General features: G+C 43.2%; 1 protein-coding gene across 2 annotated transcripts in view; it reads left to right on the top strand.

Annotated features, from left to right (window-relative positions):
* The first annotated feature begins 22,108 nt into the window (after nucleotides 1–22,108).
* LOC119658475 (probable G-protein coupled receptor B0563.6) overlaps nucleotides 22,109–23,291 on the top strand; it is a 167,831-nt gene continuing 166,648 nt past the window's right edge. Inside the window, exon 1 of one of the 2 annotated variants that reach the window (XM_038065912.1) lies at nucleotides 22,109–22,676. The gene's annotated coding sequence lies outside the window, so the exon portion shown is untranslated. The remainder of the gene's footprint in view (nucleotides 22,677–23,291) is intronic. The other variant, XM_038065911.1, reaches the window with a different exon arrangement.

The following is a 23,291-nucleotide window of genomic DNA, read 5'->3' on the forward strand; positions in this document are numbered from 1 at the left end:
TTTGGCTAAATGGCTCCGAATTTGGAAAGGGATGTAAGCAAAGCTTGACTGAAAAATAACACCAACAAAACCAAGGTTCTCAGTCTGACGGATCTTCACACTTTTTCTTTCTACATTAATGGGCAGAGCATCGAAGGCGCCGATCATGTGGTTTCTATCGACGCATTAACAATGTAGATCCGCTTTCGCTGCTTTGTCTAAAATCTGGAAATGCCTCTCTCAACCCCAAGATCAAGTTGGAACTGTTTTGTGCTAGTGTTCTTTCTGTGGTGCTATATAGGAGTAATATATGGAAAGTAACTCGCACTGCCACTCAAAAGCTCCGAACCTTCGTTAACACCTGTTCGCGTGATATCATTGGAGTACGCTGGCTTGATACTATCACAAACGAGAAACTTAATCGGCCCACAGACCTGAAATTTGTGCGCACTGTGGTTGTAAAATGATCCAGAGGAGACACACAGATAACTGGGAGGACACTTAAAAGAGACTATTTGCGAAAAAACTGCTTCAAACAGTTGTGTAACCATGTCGATACAATCCTTTGGGGAGACCCGCAGGATGGCATTGAAGACGCTACGAAAACCACCTGAGGTGACTCAGCTGCCCCTGAAGGAAAATGATGGAGTGGTTCATCTATAAGAGATTGCTATCCATCGTGGATAGCGTAAAAGACGCGCTTAGTTCTAGTTGGTTTTACCTTGTCGCTACTGAATAGCAAAAATGCATTCAACTCCGGCAACTGGAACCGAATTAAAAGGGCATTGGCTGGCCTAGGTGATCCTGTATATTTGGTATGCTTAAATGGAGGCGCTGCAGTGTGGAGTCGATTAGCGGGGATTCGTCTGAGTTCCACACCAGAGTGGCGTAATTTACCATGAAGCGAAACTCACCCACCTGAGTGGCTTGCTTATCTATTGGTAGCGAATTGACAGCCACAGGGTCGGCTACTCAACTTAGGAGAGTGACTCTGCGGTGAGAAGGAAAAAGAGAACCACGAATTTTATGATTTTGAATTTGAAAGCAAAGATTTGTTTCCATTTGTGAATGATTCTTATTAAATGTAAAAGGGATAATGTAAATAATGAGTTGTTATTAAAATAAACCTGGTTAAACCAAACCAATGACCTCTCAGAGACTCTCTAGTACAGAACGAATGAGTGCCCCAAAGATTCGGCGGTGGGTTCCTTGCTATAGAATGCCATATATAACGGGGTGTTAGTTCCTCCTGTCCCAGAAGAGGCTACGACTGTTATTGGCTTTCCGGATTATCTGATTGCAGTCGTTACAAAAAAGCACCCAGAAGACGTTGAGATCTACGCGACCGAGGCACTGACAGCGGTAAGGTCAAGGCTAATCTTGGATAGATCACACATGAAAAAGGGCAACAATCGCATTTCTGGCTAAGCCATTCAGTGGAATCTAATCTCCCAAGGTGGCTAACGAGTAGGTCATCCCACGGCCACTTGGCGCAGAACAGTGGAGAAAGTGTGCAGACGTCTCAGGAAGTCAGGTAACTGTCAGCAATGTCGGCGACGCGCTGTACCCCCCAAGATCTAAATGGCAACCAAATATATTTTCCATCTTCAGGGAACATTCGATACTAGGATACGGTCTATTGAGCCAGGCGGGCGTATTCTCTATTTACTGGACGATAAGGATTTCTGTTCCACTGATTTTAAACATGATTCGCTTTACTTGATATTTTTCAAGTAACAAATACTTTCCACGTGCATTTTCATTAGTTTTGCTCAATCAACCTGATACAATCCACACCCCAAATTCTAAATTTTATTCTACGATGTCCTTTTCTATTGAACGATTCAGGTAAGAGCAATGAGTGCCCCCACGTGCGTCCTAATTTCCGTCAACTCTCGAATCATAGACTCATAAACAAAATTTTATCATTCCAATTCGCATAAATGCTTCAAAAAATAATTCCTAGGAAAATACTAGATACCTATAAATTTGATTTCTGACGAAATTTTCTTTTTGGAAACGTCTAACAACAAATAATACAAGAAAACAATTTAGGTGGAGATTATACGATTTCGCCAACTCACCTGTGGCCTACATTCATCCACTCACCTTGAATGTAATTTTTCGTCGTCTCCGCAAAGCCAAAATAGATGATATTTGGGTCGGAAGGACCCGAAATCAAACGTTAACAGGATGACAGCGAGCCAATTGTGTCTGTGGACGCTTTATTGTAATTGACTGAGTAAATATGCAGTCAGGATAATCAGAGTGGGAAATGGCATTTGGGCTAATATTGTTTGATTTGCGGATTTACAAAAATGGTGCGGCAGTTGCTGGTTAATTAATGCAAATGGGTTTTATGATGGTTTCACCTTTATCCTTGGCAGCATGTGGGTGCATTGTTGGACCGCTTCCTCCAATTTCATGGCAATAGACTTGGAAAACTCCTCTAATGCCGAAGGACCGAATTCTAAGACGACATACTCCAACCCATCTACTGTCAGATATATTTTGTTCACCCCGTGAACATTTTCAACCCTCTTTATTGTGAGGGAGGTTGGGACACCAACTGTTGCTTTTCAACCTGTTGCCGCTTTACATCGTTTCAATTCCTTAAAATAATACTAACAATTATTCAGGCGTTCAGCTATCTTTTCTTAGTCCTCTCAGGTATAAAGTCACCTTACGTCCTCACACTATCCCATATAAAAGTCAAGGCCTGACTTCTGTCTCTCAACGCGGGAAAGCTTATCAAACTTACAATCATTCCATGTGAGAACACTTTGAAAAGATGTCCTTCAAAGCTGAAATCATATGAATGCCGGTGACATACTTTTGGGGATAAAACAAGTGTCGGCCATTCCCAACAGGGTAAGGCGCGTCAACAATTCATTTCTGGTACTTTAGAAACGATACGCCGTTGTAACTCATTCCTTTGTCTTCCGTTTAGGAGCGTACTCCATGTCCATATAAAATTCCACACATAAGGAACATCGTCCCTCAGGTGACGTATTCACAGTTGTCCTGGTGAATGGGAGACTACATATAGTAGTAGTGCGCGAGCCCAAAAGGGAATGTAGGTCAAATACGGTCATGGTCAGTGTTTGCGAGATTCGCTGTCCTCTCCTACGTCTGAGACTCGTTTCCAACAGCAAACATGGGTACGTCCACCACAACACTAGTATTCTGTTTGCGGTTATTAAATGAACAGAAAGTTTACCACTCATTTGGATGCTCCTTTATAGGTCTTTAGGGATACAAGATGGAAATCAGGGAAATTAATCAGTAAATTCACCGCTAGGAAAAGTTTCATACTTCCCAAAAGCGATAAGAAATTTATCTTATATTGTGAAGACCTAGTTTTAGTGGGTTGCGCAAATATTGCCAGGAAACAAATTTATCATTCTGTCAAACTTTTTTGGGAAAATTTAGCGGCCGAAATATAGTGGATTTAGCTGCCTCTGCAAGGGCAATTATAATGTGTAATCTCATTTCATATCCAAGGATTCAGATTAGGGCGTTATTCGGGCATTCTCTTAACAAATTTTGTATCGATTTCTGAACGGAGGCATTTGCCGTAGATATAATGAAAGCAGTGGGCCTCAAGTGTCCGGATGGCTCAAGTGGTTAGAGCGCTGGGCTGTCGTAGCGGAAGGTCGCGGTTCAAATCTCGCTGGGGGCAGAGGAATTTGTTATCGTGATTGGATGTCGGACACCAGTCGACTCAGCTGTGAATGAGTACCTGAGTCAAATCAGGGTAATAATCTCGGGCGAGCGCAATGCTGACCACATTGTCTCCCACAGTATACTGTGGTGTACCGTTACGGTCTTGAATGAAGTGCTCTAACACACTTCAAGGCCTTGATCCAATATGGATTGTTGCGCCAACGATTATTATATTAGTGGGCCTCAAGTAACACCAACGTTGCTATCTAAATTCATTTAGTAGATAGAATTCTTCTCGAAATAGACTAGCAGGTAAAGTAGCAAGAAACATAAAATATGGCGAAGAGTTTAGCAACTTCATTAACGCGTAAAGCATAGATATTATGCAGACGCAAGATGTCAATTGGCATCATTCCGGAGATGACGAATGCAGCTTCATCTGAGACGGGTCTGAAGGCGGAACACACCCTTAGGACTGTCCTCCTATAAACCGCACTCAGTTTATGGGCATTACATGGTGTGTGAAATGCCTTTCCCCAAATAAAGCAACATCAAACGCACTACCCTGAGAATAAGTAACCTACCTTGTCCTCTCTAACCTTCTTGTGCACTACCTTTCCCAATTCCCTCATGCCCCCTCTTATGCTGCCCCTGACGCCCATCATTCTGTTACCGTGTTCGATGCTAAGATATCCCGACTACACTGTTATGTCACACTCAAGTCTACCAATTCCAACTTTCTTAAGGCGAACTTTGAAGGTCTGAACTCAGCCCTGGCGGCAATCAACTGAGTTCCCCTCCCCTCTCCATTGACGTGTGACCAAGCAAACAACGCCTTCTCTACCATTTTATTTGATCTTCTTCCCTGTTACGTCCCCGACTCTTCTAAGTGCTTACGCTGTTACCCTGTCTGGATCACTACCGAAGTCCACACAAAACTTCATCAAAAACACACTGCAGGGAAGAAGTTCCTATCTTCTGGAACCTATGCTGATTTAGTTTTTACCAAAACTCTGCCTTCCTCGGTCAAATCATTAATATGAATACTTGACCAGTGTTAAGGAACCACTAACGCGCGAAAACCTCAAACCCCCTGGTCCCACATTCGCAACTCCAGCGTCCGTTCAAAATTCACGGCAAGAAGTACATACCATTTACACTGATTTCGCTGAAGCCTTCGACACTGTAAATTACAAGATACTTTTATCCAAACTCTCATCTCTATGTGTTCCTATACCACTTGTTTTATGGCTTGCTTCTTACCTTTCCAACCGATCCTGCCGCATCTCTTTTGACGGCTGCACTTCCCGCTCCTGCTCTTCCTTCTGTGGTGCAACACAGGGATCTATTCTGGGCCCTTTGTTATTCACCTTCCCGCAACTGTGATTGCCTTGCCTTGAAAATGTGCACCGCAAATTCACCCATTCCCTCTTCTTTAAGAAAAGCTTCCCTCGTCTGGGCTGAACCTCCCCTTCCTACAACAGCGTAGCTCCTATCTGGATTTATGCCCATCTTTTAACTTTCAACGTACCCTTCGCAGAGCTCGAAATTTACTTCCATTCCCCGATTCCGAGGCATTGCCGAAATTACACCCACACCTTTTCTTCTTTAAGTTGTTTTAAGCATAAGATAAGATTATTGCTTCCTCCTTCTCCTGAGGACAATAAGTACTTGGAGTTTACTCTATGTCTTGTCCGTCAAATAAATAAATACAAGTATACCGTGTCATTATCCTTGTCAGGGCCATATTCGCCGTGGATCCCTTGTCACAAGCTATGAGCAATAGCTGTGAGTTAAATAGGAACACCAGACCAGCCGCCAGGCATTTTCGGCATAAGGTTCCAATTGGCTGAATTAAATGCATTTCTCACGTTGAAGGTGGTACTGCCCCTTCTGTGAATTGCATTTTCGACCACGCCAGTAACATTTTCATCAGTGACATCAATGGTTTATCTGGCTTTACGAAATCAATACTATCTATCCTTGGTGCTCGACGACCGAGAGTAATCTATTATAAATTACCCCCTCCAGCATTTTTCCCATAGTGTTTAGAAGACATATGGGTCCATAAAAAGAGGTTTGCGACTCTTAAGCTCCAGTATCAACTTCTGCCACTTCCATGCTGTAGGGAATATCCCCACGGATATGCACGCTTCGAAAAAATTCAGCGAACATATCTGGCCTAGATTCACGGCGAGCTTAAGGACATGCGACCCAGACGCAGAGGTTTGTTGTCACCTATTCTGCTGCAGATCTCCTACGACTCGAACGTGTTTACTGGAGGAATTGTCGTCGCAGCCGTCTCATTATAATCCTAAGGTGCTCCTCCACGGATTTACATTCGCTTCCAAGCAAAGTACCTTAGAACATTCCCTGCTGCTCCGCTGGATGAGCAGCTTTTCGTTTTTGCGCGCTACCTTATGAACATGCTCCTTTTGTCCCTAAACACCGCAACCGCCATTTGTGCTGTTCGTCTAGCTCAGTGGCAGGCTGATCAAAGACTGGCCAGTTCGCTATTCACCAGTAGTTGGGTCTTTTAGTTGAGAATGAGCACCTTCTAAGCATGGACGCATGCCTTGGCGATTTATTGTGGGACATAGCTCTCTCCGTGAGACTGCCTTCTTTAGTAGGTTGGCCTAGCCACACTTCCAAGAAGTTTCCCTCGTTCGATGTTTTCGTAGACCAGCCTGATGCCTAGGTATCCTGTGTCACTGGTGTGTGGCTCCCTTCGGCCCCTTCCGCCACTCTTCCTGCTTCTTCACTCGAGACCCCAGCGTTGAAGTTACCGGGAATCACTTTCGCTCCCTTGCATCGAGGACAAGCTTGTATAACATGTCTTCAAAGTCTTACAATATGATACTGGGTTGGGCGTTGCAGCTGTACACGTACACACCACTTATTTTCGCCTACACGAAACCCCTGCCCGACTGGCCCATGAACTATAGCATAGCTTGGCGACCGTGCGCCCATATCACTGCAGCACCAATCGAGTCTGTGACCCATACACCTCCCTCACGGTGTCTGCAGGGTCCACTTATGATGGCAATTGCCATCTGAGATTCATAAAAAGTCTGCTCAAGTAAGGCCTGCAAAGATGGAGATTTATTTGAATAAACCTCATTTTTTCGTTGAGATCTACGCCTTCCAGAATTCAGGACATTTACCACTTCTGGCATACCGGTTATCCTTTCTTTCATTTCCTTCATACAATAGGCATTTGGGGTCCCAATTGCATTACTTGGCAACATTATCTTTCTCCCCATATCTTCTGCTTCGTTAGGATCGATCAATGCCGCTGTTGTATGCCTTGGCGAACTGTCCAATCAAACATGCTCTCGCAGGTGGCAAACAACCCATCCAATTCACGCTGCCTCCACTGATGTCGCATTGTGACCGTTTGGGTATTACCATAGGCATTTCTCAAGCTCACGATGGATTCTTCTTCCAATTCCTCCAACACAGACACATTTTTTCTCTGGATATCACTTTGTCAACGTCCTTTCGCTGTATGTAAATCCCATGCTTTTGACCCCGAGATCATATTTCTGGGCCCATCGAATCTTGCTGACATTTCCACCCGGATCTTTTAAGCCGGGGTCAGATTTCACCATAGCATAGGCATAGGATTCTTATCTTTCGTATTTTTAGTTCCGTTCTTCGGAACTGCTAGTGTGCTTTTCTTCCTTCCAGGAGTCTGTTGATTCCCAAGAATATTACCGTCTTTCTCTCGAAGTCTTACCTTTGCTGGGAGGTCGCTAACATTACGTTTTGGAGTTACTTACGCCGCCTGTGACACTGCTGGAATGACAGGCTCGGCTTTTCCTTCGGAGCTCTTTCCTCCCCCAGCGACCCATTATAGAAGACCCTAATGGCACCCACCATGTTTTTAATAGCTTGCTGCACGTTATGCTTGTCCTTCATGAACTCGGACAGCTATTATTTTTGCTTCAAGCTGCTCGAAAACTAGTTCCTGGGGTCAGAGCTTCTCTATGAGTCTTAGCAGGATTACTCCTTCTTAACACACCTTCACCGGTAGCATTTAACGTGCTTTCCTACATTTTATTTTTTGCCGCCTGGAGCTTGGCATTGGTAAGCATCAATTCTTTGAGCTCGGAGCTTTGATTGAGAAGAAGCATATTGAAATTACGAGGCCGCTTAAAGGAAGTTATTCGGAGGAGCAAAAAGAACTGCTCCAAACAGTGATGCGACTATGCCGATATAAACCCTAGTGATTGGGCCTACAAAGAGGTAATGAGAAGATTGCGAAGAGATTGTTCCTACTGTGTTCCCCGACCCCCAAAACAGTGGAAGGCAGCGAGTGCATGATACCTCTCGCAAAGGAAGAGGAGCTGTGGGCGGTCTGTTATAGTGTCGTCAACCGTGGGTAGGTTGACATTCCCAACGGAGCTTTGAAGTTGGCAATGAAGACTAGACCCGACCTTTTCATTAACACCATCGTATCGTGCCTAAAAGAAGGAATATTCCAAACTGAGTGGATAAAGTAAAAGTCGGTGTTAATTCTTTAACCCAGTAAGCTATCTGAAGATTGAGCATCGTATCGCCTGCTCTAGATGCAAAGTGGAAGATGTTGGCAGGGGTTATCTACAAAAGACTGCTACCCATCGTCAAAAGCAGCAATGATTTAGTGAAGAGCCAGTGTAGCTTTTATCTAGTTCTAAAAAGTGCATTCAACTTCAGTAACTGAAACTAAATTAAAGAGGCGTTGGCTGGTATTGGTATTTTTTGATATTTGGCAAGTATAGTCGAGAATTACCTGACACTAGTTTTCACAGAAAAGCAACCAGAAGCTGTAGAGGTTTATGCGACGCAGGGAATTTGAGTAGTAAAGTCCTGACTAGAAAGGGTCAGATTGGCCTTAGCGAATGAGAAAACGGAACTAGTCTTAATAACGCCATTTAGAAAAAAGAGCACTGCGAAAGTTGAGGTCGATGGACATACGATCATCTCGAAGTCAACTTTCAAATATCTGGGCGTGATAACTGTTGCCAAAGTAAACTTTTGAGAGTGAGTAGAGTATGCTTGTGTTGCCGAAACACTGTCAGAAATCACTTATGTGCGCCGAGAAGGGAGCAGATTAATTCAGTTTACTGACTGATGGCTTCGAGAATTTACAGCGCTTTTAGATCCACCACTGATGGTAGCGGGGATAATTGCGGTCGTCATTTTAGCGAAAGAAAAGTGTGCTGCATCATGCAAGACGTATGAAGGAACATAAAGACCCCAGGAGTGCGATGAGATCAGAATCGTTTGATATCTGGCGATCCATATGGAATGGGTCTATGAAGGGTCGCTGGACGCACAGGAACATTAGAATACGGCTTAAGCGGAAACATGGGGGAGGCCAGCTAACATTTCCTCACAAGACACATTGGTTGCTGCAGGCAGAATCTGCATCGTTTTGGGTTGGATGATTCGCGTAATTATCCTGAATGCGGTAGAGCAGTGAAGGATGCAAAGCATCTAAATATCATTTTAAGGTATTTCTAGCGATTAAATTATTTGAAATAATTTTTGACTAATGAGTGTGCTAGTGAGTTGTCAAATAATTCATACAATTCATGATGGTATCTGATTCGCCACTCACTTCCTTCCTTTACGGTTCCGAAAATCGTTCGGAGGACCTTTCTCTCTAACAACGAATTAATATCTTGTAAATGCGTAGTTTATTGCTTCAGACTGTTTTCTCTATTTCATTATGGGGCGCACCGCATAAATTTTTTATGAGCAGTAGTAATCCGCCTTTGGCTTTCGTGTTATTCACTTCCGTCCTTCCGGAGTAGGACTCCTAGGTAGACGAATTAGTCCACCAGTTCGAAATTATGCCTGCCCATTGCAATATTCTGCATATTAGCAACCGCCTTTCGAGATTGGGTCACGTATTTCGTTTGGGATTCATTGACCCTGCGCCCCACTTCACTGCCCGGACGAAGCATCGATCAAGTAAGAATATCCAAGTCGTCTGCGTGCTCCTCTCACATCAACTGAGGGCATCTTACTGATGACGTTAATAAGGGTGAGGCCGAGACCATCCCCTAGCTTAAGTCCCGACACTACAGGAAAACTTTGTGGTAGTCCATTTTGAATTTTTACCTAGCCTTCGTTGTTAATCATTGTGGCTGTCACTAGCCAGACTAGTTTCGGTGGGATCTTTAGCTCAACCATTTTTCTTTGTACATAAACGATTTACACTATCATACGCCAACCAGAAGTCAACCAAAGGTGCACATCAATGTCACATTCCCAGCACTTTTCAAGGACTTGCTTAAGGTGTAGAATTCGCTGTTGAAGACATCATCTTTGCCCTCCGTTGGTGCATGCAGTTGATATACGTATTGAGAAACTTCATCTTGAAGTGGATTAAGCAGATTCTTTCATTAACTGGTTTGAAATCAGTTACCAGCTGCCTTAATGTGTTGTTCACGACAAAGGCGACATCGAATTCTCTGCTCCTTCGCTCTTTGCCATTGGTGAATATTGTGTAAGGTCCGCAATCATTCACTTTGTTTCCAAGCCATTTCCTTTTTTTGAGACGGAGAATGCTAATCCTGTTATTTGACACTTCTTGGAGAAGCACCTGCGGTGCACCCGTTTGGAAAAATGAGGTCGCACATTGCAAGACGTAAAAGAATAGGCCACTTTACGTTGCCGAAGTCGTTGCCATTTGATCCGCCCAATCCTAGGTTCCTAGACACGTTGATATTTTCCGAGTTGTCAGCGTTTTGCTCAACCCCCTACGAGGGGTGCCGCTCTGGACAGATTTTTTTCATTTTAAGGACGCGGAAACTCGCGGAGGTTAACATAGGATTTGATAGGAAAGCTGTCGATGCTCAAATACCGGAGACATTTCGCAGGATTTGTGCTAGCTGTGTATTAGATCACGGTATCGTCGTGCGATCCTTACTGTCATTTAACCACCAAGTGATTGCTCAATATAATTATCCAATATTGAGCAGTCGTGAGTAGTGAAGAAAAGAGATGGGTATGTGATGTATGTAATATTACAAAAAATGATATCACCTTAAAGTATGATATTACATCACCATCACCAAGCGTGATCTAAACATTGCTACATTACTAAGCATCATCGTATTAACAAGCATCACCGCAATAAAAGCATCGCTGCATTACCGAGCATCATCACATTACCAAGCATGTTCCCATTACAAACGTGATGTGGTAATAGAGCATCACTTAACATTTGCGGCCTTCATGTGTCCAAAAGGTTCTCTCCCCCAACATTATCCTACCAAGCCTACCTAGCACAGAAGCGCACAAGCGCAGTCCGAAAATTGGACCATTGGTAGTGCACTTCTATATCCCACTTAGGAAGCTATGATTAGTACGTTCCACGTGGCTTCTTTCGTACACACCTCTATTGCACAGATTTCAAATGTGTTGTGGCTTGAATGTAATTACTAGCAAAGTTATCCCTCACCTGATGCCTTAGATGATATTTCAGTGAAACTCTAGCACCGCACGAAAATAAGAAGCTGCTATTGCAGCTTGGAAGTTCCAATCTTTGTTCATTACCTGTCTGCAGCATATTGAGATCTCTGGGCTGACTCGATCTTGGGTAAAAGTCTACCTTAACATACCGATCAGGATACTGAGAATGTGTCGGTTATAAGCCAAAGGATAAGTAGCAAAGCTGGGATAGGAGCCAACTATACGGTGCAGAATATATGGAAAAGAGCGTAGAGCTCCCAGAAAATCCGTAAACTGTAGCATGTTGTCCTAAATAGAAAACGCCACGTCATGTGTTATTCAATTGTCCTGAAATTAAGAATTGCCAAATATTCTGGTGGGTATTATTCTTATCCCACATCGACTACTCCTCGGCAATCCTTTTATCTCTACTGCTCTTCCGAAGATTCTTACAATGAACGAATCTAAGACTAATCAAATATGAGATTAAGTGTAACATGGAATAGATTATTAACAATTTTTTAACAAAATTAAGGGCTGTCATTCTGGAATATCCTCACCGAAATACAAATGTCAAACCGAGAATGGAAATGCAGATAGTATCTATTAGTTTCATGTTCATTGCTTATTTGTTATAAAAGTGCAAAGAACAAAAAGCTATTACATGCATCGAACACATCAAACTCGCATTCAAACTACCATTTTCGAAAAACTTTGAGTGAAACCAACATAGAAACTGCTGTCTGGTAAATTGTTGGAAGATCCAAATCCAGTAATGTGTCCCGACAGATTCTTGCATAAAATGCAATTTTTTTCCATGTCGGTGTATCTGAATTCACTTGAAAAACTTACAACAACGACAAGGGTGCGAGAAAACCCATAACTTGCTTGTATACATATGCAATGTTTTCCAGTTGCCATTATTCCCATTGTTGTCGTTACACTTGTTGATGCTGTGGAAAAACGATATCGAAACATGAATCCGGTGATGCCCTTTTATTGTAACTTCAATTTTACGAGCACGATGCCTTTGGCTGGATAAATAAAAGCAAATCAAGTAAACAAAAACAATGTATTGTTCGCCATTGGAAGTGTGTTATACGCGCTTAAAGTCGGTAAACAATCTAAATTGTTTCCTAATATAAAAGGCAACAATCGGGGAAAGTTCGGTAAGAAAATTTTATTGAGAGATCTTTTCAAGGACTTTTTACCATCGGGGGCTCTTTGTGCATATGCATAGCAGACATTTTCAAGGAAAATTTTGTTGATCTGGTAGATGGATGGAATTTATGCAAGCACATGCGGTTTCGACAATGAAATGGTTGCACCTTAGTCTTTTATTATGTTTCCCTCTTCATGATATTTGATCCTGTTGGATATGTATCGGTTTAATAAAACCTTATTAAAATTCGTTTATTGTCTGTCTGTCAGTCTCTTAGACACATTTTCCTCGAAGACGTCTGCACCAATTGAAATGAAATTTCGTAGACATATGCAGACTTCGAAATGTCAGCCCACAGTGACAGCTGTGGATGGAATACCTAAGGAGCTACTAAAAGCATGGAGTATGGAGATATCGATCAAGCTTCATGGGCTCATAAATACTATTTGGCCTAACGAAAGTATGCCGAAAGTTGGGGACAAAAGTGCCATTTATGCACTCTGTTGCTAAGAAAGGTCACAAACTCAACTGCGAGAACTATTGGGCGATATCGTTGTTGAGTGCATGTCAAAAATGAGTGCCGTCAAAAGTAGTCCAATACTAGGAGAGATTCCACCGTGGAAAATCAACGGACTATGTATAGATATATATTCGCAGTGTAGCAGATGTCCCGCAAAAATGAGTATTCTCATTGGAAAGACAATCAGCCAGTCTAGCGCTTAAGAAAAGATATGAAAACAATTAAAAAAGTGTTTCAACACAGACTGCATTGGAGCAATTCGATGGGTTCGGCCCAACACTTTGGAGTACATACTCCCAAAAACGCTAGTGGACATAAATGGTACCATTCACTTTTTCAGTTTCTGCTTTAGCCTTTGCCCCTTTCAGAAGCGGAATCGGTTCTTTAGCATCGGTTGCACCATTTTGCTCTGTCAAATGCCTGGATGCAGCCACGAGGCTTTCCAATCACCATCCACAATATCGATTCACCGCTATTTAGGCCGGCCCTTTGGTCATTTCCCATCAACGTTGATGGTCAATCTTGCTAGTGAATTCTCGTTAGCGTGAATTATCTGACCATGCCAACGAAGACGTCTCTCTCGCACCGACTGGTATGTTACCCCATGTCGATCACGAATATTCTCATTTTGAATATGATCATGCCGTATCTTCATCTATGTTAGCGCGACGCGCCGTTTATTATCTTTTATAGTCGACCAACACTCGAAACCATTGAGGCCGACGGAGGGACGAGACTGCGTAAATGTTAGATTTGAGGAGAACACCAGTTGTAAAACGTCACTTTATCCAAGTTGCGCGAAGGCATGGGCAATTTCATATTTAAGTCGTTCTGTTCTAGGTAGGCCACTCCTACTGACAGTGGTAGTACTTGTCTTATGGGAATCGAAGCTTGGAAAATACCACCTTCTTGTATCAAATTTTGCTGTAAGGCATACCAGATGAGTTCCTGTGTTCTAGATCCACAAAGGTAATGCAGAGAAGGTAGTAGCGTGTATTGCGTCGGTATTACTGCAGTTTTTGACAGAAGCGGCTTGATTCAAGATTATTTCAACGATTTGACGAATACGCTTGTGAAGAATGCGTTCGTCTTCATGGTATGGGACAGCAACCGGATCGATCGGTGATTTGAACATTCTGCTGAACAATCTTTCTTTCTCTATATTGGAACTGTGGTACATTCTGTCTGATAGTGTTCTACCTTCCTCAGCAATTCAATTGAAGAACTGACTGTCCAACAGTATTCGGTTCCAACCCTTCGTTTTCCAGAGTTCAGATGTGATGTCGTCAGGTCCTCTTGCTTTCTCAGATTTCATTCTTTATTCTTGCTTCCTCGCCTTTAATGCCGTTCTGTACTGTCATTAACACAACAAAAGTGTTAGATATACTATGGGGGTTGGTGTCGGCTTTTGATAAGTCGATACAGATCTCTCTCGCCATCCTGAGTGTCCAGTTTATCGTAAAGCCCTTTCTAATGGACCGCATAGGCAACAGAGATTGCTTTCTTTGCTTCCCGGTTGCCACTTCACACTATTTTATCGGTGGCTTGATTCGCAAAACGGCGATCTATGGCGGATGTTGGGGAGCAATGTTGTCATAGGGAACGGCTTTGCAGTTAGTGGTGGGGGTGAAATTTCGGCGTCTTTTGAGAATTTAATCGATTTGCCAACTATTGCCGTCTCCGATTCCACCCACGTGACCATTAAGGTTGCCTCGAACGATGATAAAATCATCAGCAGAGATCAGATCCCAACACCGTATTGAGGGCATGGATTACCAAAATAAAGAAGTTTATAGCCATTTTTAACACGTTCGGGTTCTATGTCGCATCTTTTGGCACCAGACCATCGGGTTTCTGGCAGAGCGCAGATATCAACGCGCCTTTTCCGTCGATATTTTGCGAGTTCTTCGCTCTTTCCAGTGAGGGGGCCAATATTTAGCGACAGCTGGCACATATTTGTTTTGCTCGATTTATCTTACGTCCAAAAGCAGTCCATACGTCACAACCATTTCTCAGCAGCCCATCCTGCCGCGTCCACTGAGGTGAACATTCTAGCATTTCTTCGAGGCTTAAAACTCAGCACAGCCATTTTGTTTTTATCAAAATTGGATACGTTTTCTCGGTCGGTCTGTCACAAAGTGAAATCAGGTAGGACTTAGCATAATCGAATATCTCAAACTATATATAGTTAAAAAAGCCCACGGACCCTCTTCCCGCCCAACCGGACCGAGGGCGACCAACCTAAGGATGGACTGAAGGCAACATCCAAAGGCCCGCATCACAGCGATGATGCGTTTTAACGCAAAGTGTGTGCGACCATGCGAAAATGTATTACTACATCCCGATTGTCGCAAACACTTCAGCCAATGACGCGGAGGTTCTACACTACAGAAACATGGATCTTATATCGAAGACAGTGCGGATCAAGACTGAAACCCATTAGGTCAGATTGTTACCGAACAGGACTCTTCGGACTATAGCACAGGTTGCAAGGATAACCGCTTTTTGCATCTCCATGTATAGTCCAGCCCCAAGATCGAGCGTTTTCAGCGCTTTATGTAAGTTCTGCGGGACTAATCCCGTCGCTGAAATTACTACTGGGACTACTTCGATCTTTTGTAGTCTCCAGGGCTGCTTCATATCGTCTGCCACGGGGCCGTAGTTTCGGATTTGTTCGTGCTGTCTTTCAACAGTGTTCCGGTCCAACGGTACGGCTATATTGATTATAAAGCACGCTCGTTCTTCCTTCAGAAGCAGAACTATCATAGATCGGGTCTGTTATGATTAACACTGTGGTCAGTGGCAATAGTGTGATCCCACAGTAGTTTGACCCGATCATTTTCCAAGATTCTCTGCGGAGTATACTTATAGTAAGGATGGTAGGTTGCCGCTGAGTTATACTTCAACGCAAGGTTTTGATGGAGAATCTTGCAGACGGAGTTATGACGATTGGTGTACTCGGTACTGCTCAACATCCTGCACGCAGATGTTATGTGCTGGATGGTCTCCTCTTCACAGTTGCATAACCTACAACTGGAGTTGGTGATTGAGAAGTCGTGAAGAATGTACCGTTTATAATTTTTTGTTGGGAGCGAAGCATCCTGAATTGAAGTTAGGAATGCTTCGGTCTCATAGGAAAGTACATCATTTATCAACCATTTGTTGGAGGCTTCGATGTCAGTGCCTGACAACAACAAATTCTTGATATAACCTCCGTGAATGGGTTTCTCTTTCCACATGTCGATCTTCTGTTGGACTGAAGTAACATTCGACATGGGATCCCATTCTCTGCTTCTCAAGTTCAAAGGAGATAATTTATTATCTGCCATGACGGTAGCCTGATGTATTTGGCTAGAGGATTGTTTCTCATAGAAAAACTCACGAAGAGAATGCACTTAATTGTAGTGCAACGTTTTTAAATCAAGTACCCCCCTTCCTCCCTGATGATCCTCAATTTTTCGGCAGCTCTATTATGCATGTTGTTGTTTGCAAGAAGTACCCTTACCCGTCTATTGACAGCTTCTAAATCAGTATTACTCCACTGTATCACACCGAAAGTGTATAGAAGGACGGGAATGGCGAAGGTGTTGATTGCCATGATTTTATTTTTCCCGTACAGCTCAGTTTTAAGGACAAGATCCAGACGCCGTTAAAATTCCCCCAGCAACTTAGACTTGATTATTGCCACAGCAGGTGTTGTTGCTTGCAATATGCCGAGGTATTTGTAGACGTCGTCCGAATCCATGCCCTCAATTCGGATGTTATTTTGGCTGTATCCTTCGTTGTCGGTGTGTTTTCCCCGAATAATTGTTTTTATGCGACATTTCTCCAAACCCAACTGCATGCCGATATCACTGCTGAACTGGATGGTGATGTCCAGCAAGGAGCGAAGTTGGTTCTCGTCTTTGGCATACAATTTGATGTCGTCAATGTACATTAAATGGCTTAATGTACATTTCGACAATATGCCATGCTTGACTTGGAACCCGTATTTGCTTTCACGCAAAAGATGGGATAGCGGATTCAAAGCGAAACAAAACCGCAGTGGGCTTAGAGAGTCGCCTTGGAAAATACCCCGCCTGATTGGTATCTCTCCTGATGTTTGCGAAGATACCGATAGCTTCGTGCTCCAATTCTTCATTACTGTTCTCAGTAGAAGAACGACATTCGGGTTGATTTTATACAAGCGTAACACTTGTAGTAACCACGAATGTGTGGCTGATTTATAAAAGGATGTAGGCTGTCGAGATGTTTAGTTTTTGGTGGACAGCCTGCTTTACAGCTACCGTATCGATTATAAGCTGTTCTTTGCAGCCTCGGGAGCCTTTTGCCCATCCTTTTTGCTCCTCAGCTATCAATTTATAAACATCAAGATGTTTTGAGATGTTCGCGCACAGAACTGAAGTGAAGACCTTGTAGATGGTAGGAAGACAAGTAATTGGTCGACATTTTGAAGGGCAAGAGACACCCTTTTCCTTGGGGATGAGGAAAGTTATCCCCTTGGTGAAAAATGGTGGAACTAAATCAGGATCGGCAATCATCTGATTAAATTGATTTGCCAATATCCTGTGAGTGCTCTTGAACCGCTTCAGCCAGAAGTTGTGAATCTTGTCCACTCCCGGCGCCTTCCAGTTACCTGCCTTGTCAAGGGCTGCTTCAACGTCGACTTCAGTTACGTCAGGCATGGTCATTTCGGGGAGGGCCTCGTATGAACGCATAAGGTGTGGGAGCCACGCTGCTTCTAAATTGCAACGGCTGGATTCGCTCCAAACACTTCTCCAGAAGTCTTCTGCCTTATCCACATCGAGGTTACTTTCCCTATCTGAGCTGGTGAGATTTTTGTAGAATCCCCGTTGGCTCTGGAAGAACAAGGTGTTGTCTGTCCTTCGCTGAAAGCTTTTCTGATAGCTACGGATGCGATTGGAGCATACCGCAGGTTTCTGCTTCAGCACCTCGAGGATTTCTTCGATTGGTAATGGATTTCCAAGGAGTGCTTGCATCACACGACCAATCTCCTTTCTCAACTTTTCGACTCTTTTGTTGACTGGAAACACCCAGAACGGTAAAGTCCTTCTGCGCATACCTCTGTTATTCGCTCTAAGATGTTGGTTATGGAGACGAATAACCGTGGCAGCTGCAACGTAGATCAGGCTGTGAACCTCTGTAGCAGTAATCTCGCTAGCCAAACGATCAGCCAAAATTCTGTCAACGGCAGCAATGATGTTAGTAGTAGTAGTTGCCGAAGTAAACTTCAGTTTTTGGATCTTTGGCCTAGCGTCTGGGAGAATCTCAGCATACTCTGTGAATGCGACCTGGAATGCGGTCAAAGCCTCATTATAAATTGGGTCGACATCCCCAGTTAATAAGCTTCTCCTGACTACTGGATTCATGGAGTGCCTTACAGGTGGAGTACTTGTGTTACTCCTTTGACTAGTCCGGTAATTTGATGACTCCAGCCCGAGCTCAAGTGAAACCTCTTGGAAGATTTGTTGCCTAGTTGGTAAGGCAACTTGGTTGTTATTCACGATCACCCGGTTGACGACGTTCTGTTCCAGAACATGACTTAGCTCCGGAAATCAAGTTATGAACGCGTCATGTAGTCGATGTCTGTACCCTGATGGATTCCATTCCAAATCCGTGACACGGTAATAGGCGCGGACGATAAATTCGTTGAGTTGGTTCGTCCAAACCATACGGCGCCTAGGTCTCCCGTCCCTGGTGGTTGACGGCATAATCGCCAAAACATCCAAGGGCGAAGAGCCGCTCTGATGTTGTTGAACGACCCTTAACCGTGTTGGGTACTGTCTTCGTATCCCTGGGGTCCCATTAAGAGAATTTAAATTGTTTTCCCCAATTTTATTCCCACGAGTATTGGGGAAGCAGTCAACCCTGCAACAGAGCCCCAATGTTGCAATGCCCCATGGTTACCTCCAAAGGTAGGAAGGTATTTGGAGGGGAGCCGCTGAAATACAGTGTAACGTCACTGCAATTCATCCGATAGGCGCGTCGATCCCTTCACCCCGGATTACGGATTTGTTAAGGAGGTTTACTCCCCCTGAACGGGAAGAATCGGTAAGGGAGGACGAACACGAAGGGAAACGTTCTGCTTGTCCGCGGCTACTTATTTACAAGATTAACTTGCGATATTCGTAGCTGACCCGGTGGGTCATGTCATTATCCGCAACCCATGACACGCGCCTGGTCGCATGCAGCTCTGCGTTTGCAACTCAGGTGAGGATAAACCTGTTACGCTAGGTGGAGGTCCCACCGAGATATATATATATATATATTTTTTTGGTTTACTGAAGGTGGTACAAAGTACGTTGCTTCAAACCCCCTACCTTTACCTGGGCTCAGAAATATAGGGCCTCACGTTGGACGCCAATCGCAATGTAAAAAATGGAAATGTAAAAAATGGATTGCTGCCGCTCAAAATACACATGGATGGAGCTTCAGTATTTGGGGACGCATCAAGACAATCAATTCCGTGGAATTTTTAGATTCTTAGGTCTTTTAGACAGCTTTACTCTAAAAGTCGTCTCCGGCCGAATCATCTTCATCAACGGCGCAACAACCAGTATCCGGTCTAGGACTGCCTTCTTAAGAAACTCCAGACATCCCGATTTTGCGCCGAGGTCCTTCAATTCGATATCCCTAAAAGCTGTCTGGCATCCTCATCTACGCCATCGTTCCACTTCAGGCAGGGTCTGCCTCGTCTTTTTTTTCTACCATAGGTATTGCCCATATACTCTTTTCGGGCTACATCATTCTCATCCATACAAATTAACTGACCCGCCCACCGTAACCCATTGAGCCAGGTTTTATCCGCAACCGGACGGTCATGGTATCGCTCACAGATTTCGTCGTTATGTAGGCTATGGAATTGTCCATCCTCATGTAGGGGGCCAAAAATTCAAGTGTAGAGCTTCCTTCCTTCCTTCATCGGTAAGCTTGGGAACAGCGTTTTTACGTCGAAGGATACTAATATTTCATCACTTTGTTTCCCCACGGCCTCATTGAGTGTGTCAATGACTTCTTTGCTGCTTCCCACTGCTCGTTTCCCTATTTTTCGGTCTAACCTTTTGACTTCTTCCAAGAGCTACTTCACAATCTTTGGGTCGATGAATTCGTTGCTGCGATTTATCTTTCTGACCTTCTTTATGTATTTTGGGGAGGCATTTCATTCTGGGCAGAGATGGGTTAGGCATTCTTAATTCGGCTGCTTTCTTAATAATGGGCTTGCATTCACCCAGCGCCTTTTCCACTCTTTTAACGGAGTCTGGCAGAGGGTTCTTCCTGATGACGTGAAACTGACCTGCTTCTAATTTTTGGCGTACTAAGTCGTCGATTATTAAGGCCGCCTACAGTTATGATATAGTCATTAGCAGACACGTTGCAGGTCTTTGTATCGCCAGAAGCCATCTTTCTCGGCATCAGGTCTATCTGTCTGCGGTGGTGAAGAAGTAAATAGTATGATCAGCTGATATAACGGTCAGTTTTATCGTTCGACTTCTTTAATGACATCATGGAAACTCTCTGAGATGGCAATGCCAACACCGTATTGAGTGTGTGGGTTACCAAAATAAGGGTTTCTAGCCATTTTTATTAGGTTCGCGTTCTATGTCGCAGCTTTAGGCACCAGACCATCGCGTTTCTTGCAGAGCGCAGATATCAATGCGCCTTTATCAAAAGGCTCTTGAGTGTTCCTCGGTTTTTCCAGTGAGCGTGCAGATAGGTATTTGGTTTGTTCGGACTAACTTACTTATGTCCTGATGCCGTCCATGCGTCACGAACTCTTGCCCATTTTTTAACAGGACCGAAGCCCGGCTTGTGCGTCGACTGAGGTAGATGCCCTAACATTTCTCCAAGGGTCATTGCCACTCAATCCGATCGTTTTGCTGTTAACGACATGGGATGTATTATCTTGCTCGGCCTGTCGCGAGAGAGATCAAGAGAGATCAGACGGAATTTAGTGTAGTTGAATAACTCCAACTATTCTTTATTTATGCCTTTCCCTGATCTCACCATTTAATTTTTGTTTCACTGAGGATAGTACAAAGTACGTTTGCAAACCCTCCTCCATTGCCTGGGCTTGGGACCAGCATGCTATGCAAATAACATGACAGAGTTGGAGAGAACTTTTCATAATTTTCGCCAGAAATGCCGATAAGCCTGGAAGAAAGGTATTCGATTCAAAGCAGCATTCGGCAATGCAAAGTCCAATATGGAATCTGAATATTTTCCAAACCCGGTGCTGTTTTTTCTTATCTTTTCCTCTAATCTTCATCCTAATTTGCCTAGAGCTTAACAATAACATCGTTTTGAAAACCACTCCAATCCTGAATTTTACCAAGAAAAGAAAGGAATAATAGAATAATTCGCCCCCTGGTTATAACACCGTAAATAATAAGGTTACATAGTCATTTTGTCCTACCTACATAGGAATAAGTTAGGCTGAATCGCATTTGCCTTCAAGTATTTTTGGCAAGATAAATGAGCAAAAAGAATTCGAAGGAAGGAGAAAGCGAGTAATATTAATAGATTTCGCGTTACAGAAAAAGATTGACATGCTCTAAATATTAGATGCTATATTTAAATCGTCAAAAAAGGCTAAGAATTTGCGACGTCCCATTTATTTGCAAGGGTGGAAAATGAATGCATGTGTTATCCCAGTTTACTTTTCGTCCCACATTTACGAACATCATATTCACATTTCCCAGCCTACCTCAATGAGTTCGGTATACTACGGATCCTGCTTAGTAGAATACAATATCCCTCGTTTATTACATTTTCCCTTCGCCCACTGCACTTCCTCTACTCGGGGCTGTTTGGTTGGAGGTCCCGTCTGATGCCTGTTCCCATGTATGGCTACAAAGGCAACCTACAACGTCAACGCCATACTCAATTTCGCTGTAAGTACTCCTCGTACATCATTCATTGATCAAAACAAGCAGCCAGTCCCCAATAGGAATGTTTTGCATTCCAACCTGGCGCCTGGAAGGTCGCAAGCATCCATTCACCATTAGCTGGTAACCTGACTGCACACCAGCGAGGATAACACTTTGATGGCTTGGCTACACAGTCCCTCGATGTCCTTGTGGGGTAGTCTTGTCGTCACTAGTACGCAAGTGAAAGTAGGGGAAAAATCGCATTCGATGTGTGCCAACTCGGCGAATGCCATTGGGAGCTTTTCCCTGAATTGTTTGCTTTTACGAGAAACTGAATGGTTGCATATGCCTGAGCTACGCAAATGTGAATCTCGTTACGAGGATTGCGATGAGCCTGTTTGAAGGCCACCGGAGCCAAGTGGTTTCCACCAAGGAACCATTCAATCAGTCGGTCCTTTGAATTCGTCCTGACTGGAAGGATTTTCATCCGTTGGCGTCTATCGAAAATTTACTGATTCGTAATTAGTGCTCGAATGAAGAGAAAGTACTGATGTACTATGAAGTGTAGTGTGTAACAGTTAAAAAAAACTCTGAAATGATGGTTCCTTCTAAGCATGTTAACGGTGCATACTGCCTGATTTTTATCCTTTAAATAAGGATTTACTTCTTTCCCGGATACAGTTAAATATATGAGAAAATCTGTAATGGTGGTGTGAAAGTTATGGTCCGCGGATTTCTAATCTGACATTATAGTAGGGAAATATAATTTCAGAAAAGTGGTGCAGACATCGAACTCTCCCTTAATTCGACAGATTTAATAGCAATGAAAATGTCTCCCACAAATCTGTGTTTCTAAATAATAGTGTCATAACTACGGAAAACAATGTTTAAAGTTGCCAGATGCCGAAGACTCAACGAGGAAATAAGTAATTACAGATTACGAGCACAACTAATGTATCATGGAAGTAGGTCATCATTAGATTAAAGGACGCTTCGCTGTGGCCTCTACTGGTAGGTAATTGCTACGACGATTTCAATTTCCAGAATACCGCTCGACTATTTCCAAGAAAGCAAAATACACCACGGATGTGTCTGACAGTCTCGTGAAATTAGATAGAATTGAATCCTCAGCCTTTGTACTGAGCAATTCTGAGAAAAATGTTATTAACGTCAAGCTATGAGATATCTTGAAGTATTATATCTTTTTGTAGTCATTTTGTTGAAAATCTTTAGTAACTTTGGGGTAACGTTTAGTGTTTTATGAAGGATTCCTTTACTAATAGACAACAAATACTGTAATGAAAGATAGGAATGCATGTTAAGATACTTTGTATCCTTCGGCTGTCGGCAAACAATTTTCGTGAGTAACTACAAGAAACCCAAATCGGTCTCCTTGTTACGAACCGAAAAAAATTCATTCATACTATGCAAATATTTACCCAACTAACACAGGCATGATTTAGTGCGAAACATTCGACGGACAAAAGTAGAAAGGAAAATGTTTACTTACCTAACAAGCTTAACCTTTCAAATGGCTCCGAGCACAGGTGCCATAATAAGTACTTGCAACTTTCATCTGAATATATATTGGCAACATTTTTAATTTAGTGCCTTTTTCATTATCAATCCT

This window comes from Hermetia illucens, chromosome 5 (genome assembly GCF_905115235.1).
Source record: "Hermetia illucens chromosome 5, iHerIll2.2.curated.20191125, whole genome shotgun sequence".
NCBI classification, from domain to species: Eukaryota; Metazoa; Arthropoda; class Insecta; order Diptera; family Stratiomyidae; genus Hermetia; species Hermetia illucens.